This window comes from Bos javanicus, chromosome 28 (assembly GCF_032452875.1).
Source record: "Bos javanicus breed banteng chromosome 28, ARS-OSU_banteng_1.0, whole genome shotgun sequence".
Lineage (NCBI taxonomy): Eukaryota > Metazoa > Chordata > Mammalia > Artiodactyla > Bovidae > Bos > Bos javanicus.
Window position 1 is genome coordinate 30,037,764 of NC_083895.1, and position 15,227 is coordinate 30,052,990.

At 38.3% G+C, this 15,227-nt stretch overlaps 1 protein-coding gene and 1 long non-coding RNA gene across 3 annotated transcripts in view; one reads left to right on the plus strand and one right to left on the minus strand.

Annotated features, from left to right (window-relative positions):
• The window catches only part of MICU1 (mitochondrial calcium uptake 1), a 217,163-nt gene extending 203,541 nt beyond the window's left edge, over positions 1-13,622 (minus strand). The window contains exon 1 of one of the 2 annotated variants that reach the window (XM_061405282.1): positions 13,464-13,622. The gene's annotated coding sequence lies outside the window, so the exon portion shown is untranslated. The remainder of the gene's footprint in view (positions 1-13,463) is intronic. The other variant, XM_061405281.1, reaches the window with a different exon arrangement.
• A 114-nt stretch (positions 13,623-13,736) lies between these two features.
• On the plus strand, positions 13,737-14,719 carry LOC133240459 (uncharacterized). The gene is made up of 2 exons (XR_009734233.1): positions 13,737-13,932; positions 14,476-14,719. It is a non-coding gene; the product is annotated as an uncharacterized LOC133240459 (long non-coding RNA).
• The last annotated feature ends 508 nt before the right edge of the window (positions 14,720-15,227 follow it).

Sequence of the window (15,227 nt, forward strand, 5' to 3'; positions counted from 1 at the left end):
TTTCACTTTCATGCATTGGAGAAGGGAATGGCAACCCACTCCAGTGTTCTTGCCTGGAGAATCCCAGGGACGGGGAGCCTGGTGGGCTGCCATCTGTGGGGTCAGACAGAGTCGGACACGACTGAAGTGACTTAGCAACAACATAAAATTTATCCACATCCAGTAGAATGGCATTTATTTATTATCCTTGTGCACTACTAAAGGGAACGTAAGATGGTGCAGCCACTACAAAAAATAGTATGGCAATTCTTCAAAAAATTAAACAGAATTACTATATGATTCAGCAATCCCACTCTGGTGTATATATCCAAAATAACTGAAAACAGGGACTTGAATAGGTCTTTGTACATCCATGCTCATAGCAGCACTTTTCACAACAGCCAAAAGGCAGAAGCAACCCAAGTGTTCATGACATGAATAGATAAACAAAATGTGGTGTATAAGTACAATGGAATATTACTCAGCCTTAAAAGGAACGAAATCCTGAAACATGCTACAACATGTATGAATTTTGATGACATTAGGCTAACTGAAATAAATCAGTCAGAAAAAGATCTGAGTCGTGTGTGTGTGTGTGTGTGTGTGCCCGCGAGCACGCCCATGTGCTCAGTCACGCCCAACTTTGCGACCCTATGGACTACAGCCCACCAGGCTTCTCTGCCCATGGGACTTTTCAGGCAAGAATACAGAAGTGGGCTGCCATTTCCTACTCCAGGGGATCTTTCCAACCTAGGGATCAAACTTGTGTCTCTTGCCTCTTCTGTATTGTCAAGTGGACTCTTTATCAGTGAGCCACCTGGGAGGCCACATAAGGCACAAAGATAGTCAAAGTCACGGACTGAAAGCAGAACTGTGGTTGCCAGGAGTTAGATGGATGAGGCACTGGAGTTGTTATTTAGTGGACGCAGCATTTCACTTCTGCAAGATGAAATAGTTCCTGAAAGGGACGACGGTTTCACAATAACCTGAATGTACTTAATACCACTAAGTGAGAGTGAGAGTCGCTCAGTCGTGTCTGACTCTTTGTGACCCTATGGACCATACAGTCCATGGAATTCTCCAGGCCAGAATACTGGAGTGGGTAGCCTTTCCCTTCTCCAGGGGATCTTCCCAACCCAGGGGTCAAACCCAGGTCTCCTGCATTGCAGGCGGATTCTTTACCAGCCGAGCCACAAGGGAAGCACAAACTGTACACTTAAAACTGGTTAATATGGTAATTTGGGTGTGTGTGTATTCCACCACAATTCTAAAAATTGGAAAAAGAAAGAAAACTCTGATACATCCTACAACAGGCATGAGAATCTTTAGTTCAGTTCAGTTTAGTCACTCAGTCATCTCCGACTCTTTGCGACCCCATGAATTGCAGCACACCAGGCCTCCCTGTCCATCACCAACTCCTGGACTTCACTCAAACTCACGTCCATCGAGTCAGTGATGCCATCCAGCCATCTCATCTTCTGTCGTCCCCTTTTCCTCCTGCCCCCAATCCCTCCCAGCATCAGAGTCTTTTCCAATAAGAGTCAACTCTTCGCATGAGGTGGCCAAAGTACTGGAGCTTCAGCTTCAGCATCATTCCTTCCAAAGAACACCCAGGACTGATCTCCTTTAGAATGGACTGGTTGGATCTCCTTGCAGTCCAAGGGACTCTCAAGAGTCTTCTCCAATACCACAGTTCAAAAGCATCAATTCTTCGGTGCTCAGCTTTCTTCACAGTCCAACTCTCACATCCATACATGACTACTAGAAAAACCATAGCCTTGACAAGACAGACTTTTGTTAGCAAAGTAATGTCTCTGCTTTTGAATATGCTATCTAGGTTGGTCATAACTTTCCTTCCGAGGAGTAGCGTCTTTTAATTTCATGGCTGCAATCACCATCTGCAGTGATTTTGGAGCCCAGAAAAATAAAGTCTGACATTCTTTCCACTGTTTCCCCATCTATTTCCCATGAAATGATGGGACTGGATGCCATGATCTTCCTTTTCTGAATGTTGAGCTTTAAGCCAACTTTTCCACTCTTCTCTTTCACTTTCATCAAGAGGCTTTTTAGTTCCTCTTCACTTTCTGCCATAAGGGTGGTGTCATCTGCATATCTGAGGTTATTGATATTTCTCCTGGCAATCTTGATTCCAGCTTGTGCTTCTTCCAGCCCAGCGTTTCTCATGATGTACTCTGCATATAAGTTAAATAAACAGGGTGACAATATACAGCCTTGATGTACTCCTTTTCCTATTTGGAACCAGTCTATTGTTCCATGTCCAGTTCTAACTGTTGCTTTCTGACCTGCATAACCTTTAAGTCTTACATTAGGTGAAACACGTCAATCACAAAAAGGCAAATACTATATGATTCCACATACATGATTAACCTATAGCAGAAACAGAAAGTAATAAGCTGAGGCCAGAGATTGGTGGGGAGAAGGAAAGAGAGATTTATTTTTTAATGAGTATAAAAGTTTTCTGCTTGAGAAGAAGAAAAAAATTCCAGAAATGAATGGTGGTGGTAATTGCACAATAGTGCAGATACACCTTATGCCTCTCAATTGTATACTTTTAAATGTCTTTTTAAACAATAAATTTTTAAAAACAGTGGTAAAATAGACACAAAATTTACCATTTTAAGGTTATATTAAATATATTCACCACATTATGCAAACATAGCACAATCCTAATTTTTTAACAGGACACCTGAATTGTATTTCTCAAACTCTGGATTTATCTAATGGCTGCCTTGTAGCATGGTTTAAATATTTTTCTAGTCCTTTTATTTCCTGTAAACTAGAAGTTACACCTAGAAGTTTGATCAGAGTAAAATTAAGTACTTCAAGCAAGAACTCTTCATAGATCATTTTGTATATTTCATAAGCCTTGGCTTAAGTTTTCTTCTTCCAGGTCTAACCTGCCATTAATAACATCAAGTCTGTCTTTCATCTCAGCCATTATAGTTTCCACCTATAGCTTTGCTTCTGTTGTTGTTCAGTTGCTAAGTCGTGTCTGACTGGACCCCATGGACTGAAGCATGCCAGGTTCCTCTACCCTTCTTTATCTCTTGGAGTTTGCTCAAATTCATATCCATTAAGTTGGTGATGTTATCTGTACCTTCCATGTTTCTAATTAACACATTCAATCTTTCTTCTAGCTTTTTAAGCATATGGAACAGTTATAAAAAACTGTTTTACCTCCCTCTCCACTAATTCTATCACCCATGTCACTTCTGTTTCAGTTTTTCTTTTTCTTTTTCATTATGAGTCATATTTTCCTGCTCCTTTGCATGCCTAGTAATTTCTGATTGGATGCCAGACACTGTGAATTTTACATTTTTGGGTGCTGGATATTTTTGTATTCCTGAACCTATTCTTGAGCTTGGTTCTGGGACACGAATAAATTACTTGGAAAGAGTTTGACTGTTCAAGTCTCGCTTTTAAATTTTTTAGGTTAGGCCAAAGCAGTATTTAGATTAAAGCTAATTTACCTCACTACTGAGGCAAAACTGTTCGGAGTACACAAGTCCCCATTTACTTGCAGTTTGGCTCTTTGTGGTTTCCATTACCCATGGTCAACACTGACCCAAGAATATTAAATGCAAAATTCCAGAAATAAACAATTCAGAAGTTTTAAATAGTGTGCTCTTCTGAGTAGCCTGATTAAAAATTTCACTGTCGTGTTCCATGCCCCATTCGCTGTCCTGCCAGCTCCCCATGTGAATCATCCTTTTGATTGCCTTATTTGATCCTCAATAACTCTGAGGTTTCTCTGATTCCAAAGCCATTGCTCTTAACCATTATGCTTCCTTACCATTTCAGGAATTATTAGGATAGAAAGTCAAATGATATCAACCTTAAGTTGAAAATCAAATTATGAAACTACTTAATTCAAATGCTATCACAGATTACAGGCCTGAGAAAATTGGTAATGCTGCTTTATTTGAAACACATTACAATAGAATCTACTTGATCATTTTTAAAAACACAATTTTCAAATCTAAAAGGAAGTTTTATTTGAACAAGGAAAGGACATGATTGAAATGAAAATGAACTACCACCTGAAACTAGAAAATGTAGATTTAAGTGTATTTATAGTATTCACAACAGTTCTGTCAAATAGAATATGTCAGGATGAAAGAAAGGTTTCCTATCTGCACTGTTCAATACAGTAGCCACTAGTTATCTGTGGCTACTGAGCATCTGAAGCGTCTTTAGTAAAAGTAATAAACTGATTTTTAATTTTAATTATCATAAAATTTAGTTATAAGTCATCTGTCTCCACCACTAGACTGTGAGCTCCTTAATGAGTAGAATATGTTTTATTTCTCTCTTTCTAGTGCTTAGGCACATATTAGGAAAAGAAAATAATTGATGTGTGGCAGAACGTGTGGATAGAATTTTCTAGGAATGTCCAAGTAAATTCTCTAAATGCATCAGTCTGATAAAGGTTACAGAATGCAGACTTAATCTATTAAATTATATCTTACTTCTACTCTGATTTTTAAAGCAGATAAAATATCGTAATTACTCATTTATTCACCAAACGTGTTCTGAGCTTGTATATAAGACAGGTACTCTGTTGAGTGTTCAGGAGATGATGGTGAATAAGCCTTGTTTATGGCATCAAGAATCACTCATTCTCTAGGAAAATACATACAACTTCTCCACAAAATAAGAAGAGTATTTTTAAAAAAATAAATATGGGCAAAGCAGCCAGTCATGATACGCAGCGTGTTTACACTTGGTGGATGCCAAGATCACTGCTTATCCTCTTTCACCACTTCTACAAGCTGCTGACAAAGTGGCACCAGAAACAGAGAAGAGTTTATCCATCAGACACGATTGTCCCTCCTCCAAGAGCAAGCAGCATTGCAAAAGACACAGGCCAGATGGCCTCTATGGTGGTCCAACTCATGAAGATTCATGAATTAATTAGGAAAGCCCGTTTTTGTTTTTACTGGAGGCTCAGGTGGCACATGACAGTTCATAAAATGGCTTCAGAGTTAACCATTCAGAATCCAAAGGACATGCCCCAGTTCCTTTGACTTTCTTCTACCAGAAGAGACTGCTTGAATATACCAGGACTTTTTTCAGTATTTTCACAGTTGAAGTGGACTGTTGGCTCACCCTTAAGCTTTGTACTTCCAGATCCCTTTTTAACATTTTCCAGACCTTTAACACATCCTTTGTCCTCCACAAAAGTTTGCATCAAAAACTCAAAAAATAACTACTGGAAGAACAAAGATAGAGGCTTCAGGCTTCAAGCTATATTACAAAACTATAATGATCAAAACAGCATGGCACTGGCATAAAACAGACATACAGACTACTGGAACAGAAGAAAGAACTGGGAAATAAATGCACACATATATGGACAATCAATTTACAACAAAGGAGCCTAGAATATACAATGGGAAAAGCACAGAGTCTTCAATAAGTGTTGTTGGGAAAACTGGATAGCAGCATGCAAAAGAATGAAACTGGACCCAACTTCAACTTATACCATACACAAAAATTAAATCAAAATGAATCAAAGACATTAATATAAGGCCTAACACTCTAAAACTCTAAAAGGAATTCTAGGTCATAAGCTCCTTGATATCAATCTTGATGATGAATTTTTTATATTTGACACCAAAACCAAAGGCAAAAAAAAGCACAAACAAACAGCAGGGTTACATCAAACTAAAAAGTTTCTGCACAGCAAAGGAAATCATTAACAAAATGAAAAAGCAACCTACCAAATGGGAGAAAATGTTTCCAAATCATATATTAATATATGATAAGGGGTTAGTATCCAAAATATATAAAGATCTCACATAACTCAACTGCAAAAAAATCCAATTATAAATGGGCAAAATACTCATTTTTTCTAAAGAACACATACATAAGATCAATAAGCACATGAAATGATGCTCAATATAACAAATCATCAGGGAAGTACAAATCAAAACCACAATGAAGTATCACCTCATTCCTATGAAAGTGGTTATCATCAAAAAGACAAGAAATAAGTGTTGGTAAGGATGTGGAGAGAAGGACACATTTGTGCATTGTTGGAGGAGTGTAGATTGATGCAGCCACTATGCAAAATAGTACGAATGTTTCTCAGAAAGTTAAAAATATAATAACTACCACACGATGCAGCAATTCTTCTTCTGGATAATTATCTGAAAGAAAAAAAAATGACTATCTGAAAGATGTCTGCACCCCGTGTTCACTGTAGCACTAGTTCAAAAGCCAGGACACGAAAATACACTAAGTATCCAACGATGGATGAATCGATAAGAAAATATGTGTGTGTATATGATGGAAAATTATTCAACCATAAAGAAGGAAACTTTGCCATTTGTGACACCATGGATGGAATTTGAAGACATTACGCCAAAGTGGAGTAAGTTAGACAGAGAGAGAGACAAACACTGTATGATCTCATGTGTGGACCTAAGAGCAAAAAACAAAAAATCTGAATTCACAAGTACAGAGTTCAGATTCAAGGGTCTGGGAGTAGGCAAAATAGATAAAGGGGGTAAAAAATACAAACTTCCAGCTACAAATTAATAATGGGATATAATGTAAAGCATGGTGGTTATAGTAATACTGTACATTTGAAAATCACTAAAAAATAGAGCTTAAAAGTTATCATTGTAATCAGAAAAAAAATGTCTACTTATGTGTGGTGATGGGTGTTAAGATTTATAGATACGAATACTAAATCATTGTTATATACCTGAAAATAATATAGTGTTATATGTGAAATACAGCTCAATAATAATAAAAACTCTTCAGCAAAATAAATAAATAAATAAATAAATATGGGAACCACCAAGGCAAATAACCACCTGAAAGTGGAGGGAAATACACAAACTGAAGAACAACTCATTAATCTAATCTGAAGATGAATAATAACTCACCAGTTGGAAGATGGTAGGATGGTGAAGAGGCATTCTAAGTACAACAAACAGCCCAAGTAAAGGCATAATGACACAAAAAGGCATAAATCGTATGGGGAACAAAAAGTAGTTCACTATGACTAGAACATGGGAGAAGGAACAGGAAGAGAAGGTAGAGAGATGAAGTTATATTACAGCTAGATTCTAATGCCCTTCATGTGCCATGTTACAGAATGCTCATTTAATCCTACTAGGATAGTGGACAAATTTCACGTTTAGTTTTTAAAAATGTAAACTTTAGCTTGCTGGTTTAAGTCCAATAACTCCAATGAACAAACTTTAACATGAAAAATCTGAACTGTAAGTAGAGCTTATAAATAGACATCAGTAACTGTCTGACTCTGAACAAGCAAGATTATTAAGATAGGCATTTTAAGTTTTAAATGACCAATTTAAAACAAAATCATTTTGAAGGAAAATCCAAACCTTACTTGTATGCCTCACATGAATGATAAGGATTTATCTCTTAAAGATTTCCATGAAGTTTTCTTTTTCTCATACTCAGTAACCCTATTTTAAATTTATTATTGTTGGCGAGGAATCCTTACAATTTGCAAAAACACAAAACTGATTACTCTGTTAGTTTAGGGGGAAAAAATTAATCCAGCTCTAGCTGATTATTTTCTCATTAATAGGGCCAACACCTCTCTGCTCAATGTAGCAGTATTTAAACTCCCACCCCCAGATCATTAATGATATTTGATGTCAATCAGTTCTCACAGTTGTTCAGTTCCACGGTTGCCTCTTCTGGTTTTTCAAGTAACATTCTAAACTGCTATCTCTTCCACCTGCAGGTGTCCAGTATATCATGTTCTCAAAGTATTACTGTTTTGCAGGAGTATTATCCTGAACTTATTTAAAAGGAACAAGCTATCTTCCTCTTACTGACCTTTACTGAGCTCAGAGTTTGTGTAAAATTTACTCAATACATTTCCCCATCCTGACATTTATACCTGAATTAAGCAATTTTTATTTTTGTGTTTTTTATTTAAGTATAGTTGATTTACAATGTTGGGTTAGTTTCAAGTGTACAGCAAAGTGATTCAGCTATACATAAATATATTTTTTTAAGATTCTTTCCCACTATAGGTTATTACAAGATACTGAATATAGGTCCTTGATATTTATCTATTTTATATATTAGTATGTATCTGTTTTTCCTGTGGTCATGTATGGATGTGAGAGTTGGACTGTGAAGAAGGCTGAGCGCCGAAGAATTGATGCTTTTGAACTGTGGTGTTGGAGAAGACTCTTGAGAGTCCCTTGGACTGCAAGGAGATCCAGCCAGTCCATTCTGAAGGAGATCAGCCCTGGGATTTCTTTGGAAGGAATGATGCTAAAGCTGAAACTCCAGTACTTTGGCCACCTCATGCGAAGAGTTGACTCATTGGAAAAGACTCTGATGCTGGGAGGGACTGGGGGCAAGAGGAGAAGGGGACGACAGAGGATGAGATGGCTGGATGGCATCACTGACTCGATGGATGTGAGTCTGAGTGAACTCCGGGAGTTGGTGATGGACAGGGAGGCCTGGTGTGCTGCAATTCATGGGGTCGTAAAGAGTCGGACACAACTGAGCGATTGATCTGATCTGATCTGATGTATCTGTTAATCCCAAACTCCTAATTTATCTCCCCCCACCACTTCACTATCCCCTTTGGTAACCCTAAGTTTGTTATCTATGTCTGTGAGTCTATTTCTGTTTTCTAAATAAGCTAATCTATATCATTTTTTTTAGATTCCACATACAAATGGTATCATATGATACTTGTTTTTCCCTGTCCTACTTCACTTAATACAATAAACTCTAGGCCCATCCATGTTGCTGCAAATGGCATTATTTCATTCTTTTTTATGGCTGAGAAATATTCCACAATACACATACATCCCACATCTTCCTATCCATTCATCTATCGTCACCTATCAGTGAACATTTAGGTTGCTTCCATGTCTTGGCTATTATAAACAGTGCTGCTATGAACACTGGGGTGCATGCATCTTTTTGAATTAAGAGTTTTCTCCGGACGTGCATTCAGGAGTGAGATTGCTGAATCATATGGTAGTTCTACTTTGTTATTTAAGGAAACTTCATGTTGTTCTCTTCAGTGGCTGTATAAATTTACATCCCCAACGATAGTGTAGGAGGGTTCCCCTTTCTCCACACCCTCTCCAGCATCTATTATTTGTAGATTTTTAATTTTTTGGCCATGCCCTACAGTTTGCAGGATCTTAGTTCCTGGACCAGGGATTGAACTTGGGCCCATAACAGTAAAAGAGCTGAGTCCTAATCACTGGACCACCAGGGAATTCCCTAAACTTTTTAATGATGGCCATTCTGACTGGTGTGAGGTGATACCTCATTATAGTTTTGATTTGCATTTCTCTAATACTTCGTGATATTGAGCATTTTTTCATGTGCCTGTTGGTCATCTGTGAGTATTCTTCAGAGAAATGTCTATTTAAGTATGCTCATTTTTCAATTGGGTTGTTTTGGGTTTTTTTTTTATATGAAGCTGTATAAGCCTAAGCAATCTTTACAAATTGGGCAGTCTGCTAATAATTGTGTAGCTTAAACAAAGTTTTCTAGTTTATTGCTATGTATGCAACATGCAATTTAAAACCCGCTAAAATCCAGACAAACTGAATAAAGAACTTAATTCCTCTAACATCTATCTATTTTAAACTCTCTGGGCTAAACATTCTCAAGTTGGGAAAATAAATTCTTTTTAGACATTATGTTTTGTTATTGTCACTGTTAACAATCACATTTAGGGACTTCCCTGGTGGTTCAGCAGCCTAGACTCTGTGATCCCGATGCAGGGGGCCTGGGTTTGGTCCCTGATCAGGGAACTGGTTCCCACATGGCGCAACTAAAATTCCATGTGCCACAACTAAAAAAGGTCCCGTGTGCCACAGCTGAGACCTGGCGTGGCCAAATAAATACATAAATAATTGAAAAACACAACAATCACATTTATGAGAATCTGCTAAATTCCAGGCACTTGGCATATATTAATTAATCCTTAAAAAATCCCTATGAGATATTACTATTTTCATTGCAAATAAACTCAAATTCTGAGAGATTAAGTAACTTACTCAACATCAAGAAGTGATGGAGTTGAGTTTTAGAATAGAGACCTGTCTGCCTAAACTAAAGCCTGTGCCACCAGTGTTAGCAAGTACAGTTCAAACAACCACTCAATTGAGCTACTAACATCTTCTAAATGAAAACAAGAAAGTGGAGTAAACAATACGCTGCATCAATTATATTTGCTCTTAAAATATAATGAATCATCAGAATAATCCATGAAGATACAAAACAAGATACTAATGTTAACTATAATTTTAAAGTTAACACTCAGTAACAGCAATTAGTGACAATTATTTATTTCTTAAACAATGCTCAAAATTAAGTAGTTTCTATACAGATTTTTGAATATGAAATAATTAAAGAATCAAGTATGTAATCATATTTACTACATATACTTAAATACTTAAAACATTTATTTACTATTTATAAACTGCAGTTTATATAATCAAGTTCACACACAACAAAAAATGCTTACCAATAATCAATTTTAACAAACTGGCCAAATATACAACATATTTAAAGTTGGAAAATCTGAGTACTCCAGAGCATGGGTACTTATACATGTAATAACAATACAAATAGGTGCACTCAAAGAGTTCAAATTTCAAGTTCTATAAATTAATAGTAGACATTTTAAAAAGGAAAAATCAACATGCAAACTGTAAAAAATAATTTATATTGGGAAAGGAAAGCAGTTAATTTTTTTAAATACATGTAAAATTATTTTAGTGAACATCTGCTATTACTACCTGCCCAGCAATCTTTCTCCCTTCTCCAGGAAATGACACTTCAATTTTCCTTTGGGAACTATATGTCACCTACCCTTAATTCATGTGCTTTTAAACTGTATCTCCCTCCATCCTACTCCACAGTGGGAAGAAGATCCAATTCTGACCACCCACGGCATTCCATCTGTCTGGTCACAGAGATTGTCTCTAGGATGGGCGATGACCCAAGTAAGGCCACAGAGTAGTTTGCTATTGTAACAGAATTCTATTATAATAGAATCAGAAAAAGGGAAATTTTCTCTCTTCTGGAGTTTCTGAGGTTGTAGGATGTAAGCCCAGTGCTATCAATGCCATCTTTCCCAGGGAGTCTGACCCCAAACTCAACTTCTCCACACTGATGCCCAACCCAAAGCAAGAGGAAGTAGTGGTTACTTGTTGGCATGGGAAAAGATAAATTAGGATTTCAAGTTTCAGTGTTGTATTTCTTATAATGTTTCTGTTTTTCAAAAATAAATGCATATTACTTTTATAATAGGAAATATAAAATATTTAAAAATACTACCCCTGTATTTTCTTCTCAACTATTCTGAGATAGCAATATTTAATGTCTTAAAAAGCATTAGTAATTTTCTCAGAATTTACTTAAGTGAGTAAAAATCTACTTAAAAAGAATAGACTTTTTCCCTTAGCATAAAATCAAGCCATTTTCCTTTCTGGTGGGGGAAAAAAAAAGTTGTGAGTAAACTTTTTAAAAAGTTAGTTCTCTTTTAAAGGAAATATTAAAAAAAAATTATACTCAAGGGCAGTCCAGTGGTTAAGACTCCATGCTTCCAACGTAAGGGGCGCAGGTTCCATCCCTGGCTGGGGACCTAAGATCCCACATGCCACATGACGTGGCCAAACAAAAAACTACTCCATGTGGAAAAAAATTGGTAAACATTTAGCAAGTGTCGCAGTCATTGTAAAAATTGGTCAAGATGGAAAAAGTGGCCAAATTAGGTGTAATAACTTTGTCAATTACTCAGTCCTATATTTCTGAATAATATAAAATCTGAAGGGTCAATTAAGTCTTTCAGTTATTATTTTACATAATACTGCATTATAGGATAAATTACATACCATTGTTAAACACAGGAAAGTCAGTCTCAAGAGTTACCTCTTGGGAATGCAAAGTCTATGCTACATAGTAAATGTTCTCTAGATTATAAACGAAGATAGCAATACACTCTTTTGTTCTCTTGCTCATATTAGTTTCTGTCATTTTCCTTTTCTCCCCAGGTACACAACCAACCCCTGAATCTTTACTTTTTGTTAGCATTACTTTGTGTCTTATAACCTTCAGTAAGGTCACTGAGGGTTTCCTATGTGGTTCAGTGGTAGAGAATCCGCCAGCAATGCAGGAGACACAGGTTAAATACCTGGGTCTGGAAGATCCCCTGGAGAAGGAAATGGCAACTCCCTCCAGTAATCTCGCCTGGAAAATCCTATGGACATAAGAGCCTGGTGAGCTACAGTCCATGGGGTCTCAAAGAGTCCCACACAACTGAGCTACTAAAAGGACACTGAGAGCAGCTGGAAGCCAGAGCCACGTTTTCACAAACAAGGGAGTGAGTTCTAAAAAGGTTTTAGGATGAGACAATATTTAAGAAACTCAACACCGTAGGCAACGCCAAGAGGATAATGGGATGGTCAACGTGGCCAACACCTAAGTCTCAAGATGCTGACATTTTATTAATTTGTCATATCGTTTAATGAAACCTAAACTCTCCAACAGCTATCAACCCCAAACTGTTTCATTCCTTTCTCTTGCTAGATCACGTGCACCTGTGACTCAAAGGAATATTTTACCATAAACAAAGGTATACCTGAGAAACTGCCCCCAAATTCACAGACACATCTACTTATAAAACAGAAAGTAAATATGTCTTTCCAAGTACCACAAAGAGAATAAAGTATTTTACTCTAGTCCTAACTATAAACTGGTTATTCTACATATACGCGCAAGTATCTACAATACTTTTTAGGCATCTGAAAGAGAAGATAAAGAAACCATACTACTACACAGGGAGGAACTCAAAAAGTAGTTCGGTTTAAACTCTTCTTCCAACATTTTTACACTGAGTCAATAACGCCCGGCTCATTCTCAAAACATCGTATTGCGGACCAGGATAGGATAGTGAGAAGGAAACTTGAGAGAGAATGGGTAAGACACTGGGAAAGATAAAAACTGAACGGTCCAGGAAACCTGCACTTTGTTTTGTCCCTTCAGGTCCCCATTTATTTTTCATTTCAGTGATTAAAACTTCCCCTCATCAGAGACCTAACTATAAGCTCCCCACCCACTTCCAACCACATCCCCAGATGCCAAGGATGGTCCCTGGTCGCCTGTGAGAAGAGGGACGTCGGCGCTCAACTGAACCCTGCCGCTGGGAACTCGGAAGTAGAAGTTCTCCCGGGACAGGCAGAAGGGACTGGGAGAAGTGAAGGAAAGCTGAGGAAGCGAAGCAGGCAGGACTAAGGACTGGTCTCAAGCCCCAGTCTGGACACATCAGGGGGAGACAGCTGTCCCGCTCGACCAGAGAAGTCGCCTGACCCCAAAGCAGACAAACGGCTGGCCCCAGAGGTCTGGTCTCTAAAGCTGTTTCGCATCCGCCTTCCTTTCGTCTTCCCTAAAAGACTGTCTCCTCAAACCTTCACAGTCCCAGGACTCACCCGTCCACGCCTGAGCTGCAGTTGCTTCTCCGTCAAAGCCGCCCACCTCCGAACACCATGGAGACGAAGAAACAGCCAAGACAAGCCTCCACTTCCACCACCCACCCTCACGTGACTCTCCTAGTCGCTGGGCCTTTCGGGATCGTGGTGAAATACGTGTGGGAGGAGCACGGAGGAAAAGGGGTGGGGAGAGGCCCGGAAGCAGCCCGCCCCGCCCGGACCCCGCCCCGGCCTCGGGCCCCGCCCTAGCCTCGGCTCCGCCCCCCGCAGTATTTAGGAGCGAAGGTAGGCTGTCACCGAGACGCTCGCTGGTTTTTGCTCTGTGCATTCTACCTCTATCGCCCTCACTCCCCGACACACAAGTATAGGAATCTGTTAAAAAGATTTATTGTGCCTGTTGCCACCTCGTTGACACCTTTTTCGTGCTGGCTAAGCAAAAAGGAGTCAGTGAAAAGAGAATTGGACCACAGTGAGTTGGAAATTATTTTCGAGCTGCATTTAGATTTAGGCATCTGATAAAATTTGCCTATTTCCTGATTTTGAAGTTTTTTTTTCAACTTAAAAAACCTCCTCACCAATTCTTTTACTCTTAGTTTTTTTTTTTCTCTTTGCAAACTAATGTTGTTGAAGAGTTTCGTCACTAACCTACTAGTAGCATGTTTTTTTCTGATGTTCTATCAGAACTGAGGATGGAGAGGGGTCCCCTCTTCTGCTGTGGAAACAGAATGACAGTATTTTGATTATGATGTGAGAGAAGTTTTAAAGAAAAGTTTCTTCAAAAATTTCCTTAAAGCTGTAGAAAAAGCTACAACAAATAGAACTATTAATATCATTGGATTCGGTGAAGTAAGTAGAACAGCTATTTTCTGCATTTCTTCTCAGAGGACTGTCCCTCCGCGCTACCCTAAGAACGACACATTATTGTGTTCACGGCACTGTGCTAGCAATTTACAAGCAACCCAATGTTTGTTTACAACCATCCTGCTGATAAAAACTTTTCATTCAATTGCAGGCTAAGACCCCAAGGTAATGAGCAAACGCTAGAGCTGGCACAGACCTAATCTAAAGATCACCAAGGACGTCTTAAGCAGTTTTCTTCAATCTGCTGTCCTCTGGATCCGCTTGCCTCAGGAGTTAGGAATCTTGGCTGATTTGCTTCTTAACTATCAAAATGTGCCTTTTTTGTATTTCTATTTAGAGCCTGTTATCTGTTAAATGAAAAATCTAATAAAGACATCCTTCCCCATTTACTAGAAGGCACTTAGCATGGTATCCTTCTCAGGCAGCCCATCCATTCACGCTGATGATGGGCATTTCAAGTTGTGTCATAGGTTACTATCAAAAAACACTTTGGGGCTCATGGAATCTTAACCGGTAGCTCGGTCAAGTGTTTCTCAGAATAAGAAAAAGAAAGTTATCAATACATAAATTTTGGACAAAGATCGGTTATTAAGAATTGGTAAAATTCAATCCTGGTTTTAGTCAAAATTTGTCTAGGGACTTCCTTGGCTGTCCAGTGGTTAAGACTCACAGCTTCCAGTCTTCCTGCAGGAGCAGGGGTTGATCCCCAGTGGGGGAACTAGGATTTCATGTGCTATGTGGTCCAGCCAAGAAAAAAAAAGGTCTAAATTTGTCTATATAAAACTGAATAACCTGTTAAGCTAATTATTAAATGTCATGTAAAAACATAAGTCACTGATCTTAAACTTTTTAGTTTCAGGACCCCTTTACACTCTTAAAAATTATTAAGAACTCCAACAACTT